Below are 5,239 nucleotides of genomic sequence, written 5' to 3'. Positions count from 1 at the left end.
AGCTGACAGGGCACTAAATATAGCCAGAGCAGGGCAGTTCCCCACTCTAATCATCTCCTTCTGCTTTTATGTAGATAGTAAATGATGGGCCACAGAAGGAATTGCCATTTGTCTCTAGGAAATACATGTCAAAGGAGTTTAAGTGCTACATCCTGCCCACACCGAGGGGAGTTAATTTAGGCTTTACGCAGCAGCACTGGCTTTTCCTAGCACTGAGGAGTTGCAGATGAGATCTTCAGTCCTTCAGCCGAGTGCCATAGAGACCATGTTTTTGAATAGGGTATTTACAATGGCAAATGGCACCATTTCTAGCCTGAAGGAACAGGCRAATTTCAGCCAAAAACCGGTGCCATTCATTCACATCATCTCCCTCGCTGACCCCGTTGCCGACATACGTCTGTCTCAGCTTTGGGAAGCAGCCATGCCTTGGCCGGGGCTGGGCTCTGCCCCACCAGGACCMGGGCCAGCCTCAGGGCTGCCATTTGCTTTGTTTGTGCATTGGGCTCGTTCCTCTGACTTGCCTCCCCCGAGCCAGCTGACTTGCCTRTGCTTTTTTCCCTCTGCCAAGTCTGCTCTGCCGCCTTCTTTCAGGTCTGGAGCTGTTCTGCTGCCTGCTCTTTTAACAGCTGTCCAAGTGCGCAGGAATAGTTGAACCAACGTTAAAACTTCGCCAGCTCTGGTCACTTGGGTCTTACAACTTAAACTCAGTGTGCAAAAGTGTAAGCAGCAGCTTCGTTGATGGGACTTAGCTCTAAATCCACACAAATCCAAGGTAATCTGGAAGCAGCTCACTGCTGCTTTAATACCAGCGTGAGACAGCTTCAGCCGAGACGGGGGCTGAAGGAGCTGGGAGCTGTGTGCGTGCCTTGACAGAGAAAGTTTGTGATCTAAAGGTTTCCAAATCTGCATAATGAAAACTGCCAGAAAGTTTAGTGCAGCAGTTCTGCTTTTCCCCGTGCAGAGCTACAGGGCACAGGTTAAGGCTCGGCTCCAAGAAGAGTGAGGTAATGCGATGCAAAGGAGAAGAGGAGATGCTGAGTACAAGGATATCAGTTAAACTTTCTGCCCAGCCTAAGGGCTCTTCATGTATTTTATCCACTGGCTGACTAATGTAAAATACAAAAGTATTCTGCCTGGCATGCGGGGAGTAGAACTGCAGTCTCCACCCTCCCAGAGGATGACTTAAATATGAAGTTACGATGCCATGYTCTTCCTTCCCTTCTGCCTGCTGAAATGCTTTCTTAATTCTTTAATGCAAACTAGGAAAGCACCGAAATTATGAGCTCTTTCTTGCTCTGGAAAAGCCTCAGATAGGGAGGGCAGAGACTTCTCCTGGGAACACAAGCAACTGTCCTCCCGCCTTCTGTGGAATTAAAATCACACTGTCTGTCTTCCAAGTGACCACCTAACCTTGAGGTACAGGAAGAAAGTGGTGCTACCCTAGCCGTGTGCTGGAGCACAGCACCAGGTACTGTGGCATTTTGTACCCAGGTGGTCTCAGTGGTGAGYGGAGTCACCCAGTGAGCCAAACCACCAGCCTGATTGTACAGGAGTGTGGGCACGAGCAAAAGCACAGGCTTAGTCACCCAAGGGATATGAGCTCTTCATGGTCCACTCCTGGGTTTCTACATTCTTTGAGAAGTCACCATTCAGTAAGAATTAAATTCAGTGTGTCTTACACCCTTGTGAATGTACAGAATACAGATGATTATCATGGTCTAYAAACCCCAAAACTGGACACACTGTTTACTTCAGTAATTACTTGTTCATTACAGGTGAAGCATTTCAGAGTCGCTCCTCCTGAGGTGCTAAGGTCACCTGCTGTGGTGGTTTCACTCTAAGCCTGCTGTGTCCTAAGCCACCAGTACTTTCCAGTTAAAACACTTCAGATGAACACAATGAAAGCCAAYAAAAAATAGAAGAATTTTTGATTGGAAATGTTTCCCTATTTCTGCCACCAATGAAGGCAGCCTGCTTGTTTGCAGGGTGAAACAGAGTATAAASTTTTTAATCCTCAATCCCAAATTCACCTAAAAGATTTAGGGCCAAATATTCCTTTTATTTACACCAGTGTAAATTTAGGAAAATTTCATCCAACTTAATGTACTGCCAGGTGGTGGATTTTGCCTCAGATCTCATTATTTTTGGGTTTTTATTTATATTCAGCCACTGTGTGTATACACAGATACAAAGCAGTAATTTTTGCCAGCAATAGGAGAGTAGAGTTTGCTATATAAATCGGTATTTCTCAGTCAATATGTTGCAACCCCTGAAGGGGTTATAAAAACCATCTGGGGGCTTGTAAAGAASTGAAAATTTTATAACAATCTAAAGTAAAGAAAATGTCATTTCTTCTACTCTCCATAGAGCAGCACCATTCTCTTGGCAACCTGTCAAAACCATACATGAAACAATAAATACTTTAGGCTTATCACTTTTACAATTTTTTTTTTTACTTCAGCTTTATAAAATATGGATGAGAACTGGGAAGGTTTTTTTTCTCCCTTTTATATAGGATTTCCTATTTGAACTGCCTGAGAAATGCCGCTCTCAAATTTTTGGCCTCAAAAGGCAGTAGATTTCTTTAAGGGCYTCCGCCTTGGTCTTCTTCTAACCTGCTTGTTAAAACTACAGCCGATTTTGTCAAGCTTAGGCTTGTTTGTGTTGGAGCCAGKCTTTTTATTTCACTGTGACTTTCTGCCTGTCAGTTTCCTCTTTCAGCCTAAATCGTACAGGGAAACATCAACATTTCCCTTTGTGGGAAGAGATGTTTTGCATCAAGTGGAAAAAATGGATGAGATTTCCTGTATCCTCATTAGCAGTGTGGTATATGGTTTGAAATCTGCCCTTTCTAAGGTGAGATACCATCTGAAGAAACCTCTCTGCTTTTAAGTATAGCCTCACAGCACACGCAACTTGTCAGTGAGTTTTGCTTTCATGTACACATCTTTCATCTCTGTGCATAGCTACTTATCTATGAAATTAATTCTAGTAGCAACCAAGTGTGTCCCACCTAAAGGAATCGGAGAATAAATTCAGAGAAAAAAGGTTCACTGCTGGGTTTTTTCCCCCTGCGAGAATGAGATGTGTCACACAAATAACTGGGCAAGCAGCAGAGGGGGTGAGGGTCTGAGACCCTGAGTGGGGTAGGGGGGAAAGGGGGATGGTAGTGCTCCCCTTTTGGCAGCTGTTTCATTGGGTGGGCAAATCTCAGGCAGCTGCACCTCAAACTCCTCTTGACTTCAGCTATTTTTGCCCGATTTCCACAAATTAGTTCTTTGTTGATGCAAAGTACTTAGTAGGTGTGGTGCCTGACTCTGTCCAAAAAGCTGACTAGTTAATTGTTTAGTGGGCACAAATTTGACCACTTAAGCCATTTGCCAAGGAGGAGGAACAGTGACTTCTTGCCTGGGTGGGAAGTGGTTGCCCACAGCCAGGAGCCGAATGAGCTCCTGGCTCTGTGGCAATAACTGAGGGGAGGAGCTGCACTTCTGGCTCTCACTCCTCAGCTCCAGTTTCACTGGATTGGAACTGGGCTGTCCAAACTGAATGGAATCAAAACTTGGACAATTTCATGTAATTTGCTTGGAACACAACCTCCATATCCCGGTCTCATTTCTACTGAAGACAGACTACAAAGTGTGCACGTGCAGAGGCTGGGGTCCAAGCTGAGGGTGTTTGACAGCTTGGCTGTCAGCTAAGGTCTTCATCCTGTAGACTAGAACCAGGATTCTTGCTCCAAGAGCTGAGTTCAGCTAGCTAGTCAGGGTTTGGCTCTTCTGCTGGCTTTTCCATAGGCCAGATTGTACCAAAATGCTCCCAAAACCATTCAACGGTATTTTCCCATGTGGTTTTCATGATGCTAAGCAGTTGGGCAGGAGATCTGACATGGTCTACACAGCTGTCTTCATCCCTGAGAGAAAATGGATACCCAAGGATTGTCTCTGCTCATATGAAAAATCATGCAAAAGGTGGCTGTTGGGTTTTTTTAATGTTTTTGTTTGTTCATTTGTTTTTTAAATGAATCTTTATTCTCAAAACAGAAATGGATCTGTGTAGAAATGATGGTATGAAACATTTTGGGGAAAGAAGCTAAATTTGAATGAAAATTTTAAARTGGAGCTAGTTAGTAAATAGCCTGACAAATGTCCACCTCAGCTGGTGCTGCCWGTGAATAAACCATTCCTGGACAGCCCAGCTTTCTGGCACCAGCACCTTGTCTCAGCCTAATTCCCCCTGTCTGATGGGGCTGAGGATGAGCTCCCAGACTCCTTGCTGCCTTGCTGTGCCACCTCTCATCCTTCTTTCCAGCATTTCGGTTTTGCCCAGGCACAGGGCCCCTTTATTGAGAGCCACCTTGATGGGCACAAGGCTCTCCACCCTAAAGACCAACAGCAGCTGCCACCGCTACTGCTTGGCTCGTGCCAGGAGATGGGTTGTTTTGATCTTTTACCCAGAGAAGTCCAAACTCCTGAGGGAAGAAATGTGGCTTATTGCATACTCATCCTGTTTCTTCAAGGCTGAACTGTGCCATGCATGAAAAATTTTTTGGAAACTGGAAGCAGAAACGATGACTTAACAAGGCAGTCCTGTCCGCTGCCACACCACCACACTGCTGTTTCTGAAGTTGTCAACACTACTGTTTTTGTACAAAGAGTGGCAATTCCTTCTTGCGCTTTGTCAGTCAAGGAGTCCGGGGCTGTCAGTCAGTGTTAAGGTTAACGTGTTTTCCCAGGTTTACACTTCTGTCCTGCCATACCAGTGTGCCTGGGCTGTTACACTGGAGCAGCAGCAACTTCCCTCCCGTTGTTGTGCAGATTAAAACCCCAGGGCCATACAAGGGATGGAGGTCCTGGGCTGAAGCATTTCYTCATCCCTTAGTGAGGACAGTGGGTGCAGCGGGGAGCACCCGGGGAGACCTGGCTTTGAGAGGAGGTGTCCGAAATCCTCCATCCTCCCACCACGCCACTGGCAGGAAGGGCTCTCATGGAGCTGGCATCGGTGGTCTCTGTCCCGTCACCACCCCTGATCGCCTCGCCCCGTGGGCACCTCCACTGCTGCCTTCCCCTTCTCCCCTCACGGAGGGTGCGCCTCCCGCGGAGCCAGCGGGGCTGGGGAGGGCCCGGGGGCAGCGCACGGCTCTGGGCGATGGCACACGGGGCTCCACAGGCCAGACTCGCCCCCGGGCTCGCCCCCCGGCCCGCTGCCGGCGGCGGGCAGCGCTGTCCTGGGCGGGCCC

The sequence above is a fragment of the Malurus melanocephalus genome, unplaced genomic scaffold (assembly GCF_030028575.1).
Source record: "Malurus melanocephalus ecotype Western Australia unplaced genomic scaffold, MMel_1.1 scaffold_73, whole genome shotgun sequence".
Lineage (NCBI taxonomy): Eukaryota > Metazoa > Chordata > Aves > Passeriformes > Maluridae > Malurus > Malurus melanocephalus.
Note: the sequence above shows the minus strand (reverse complement) of the source record.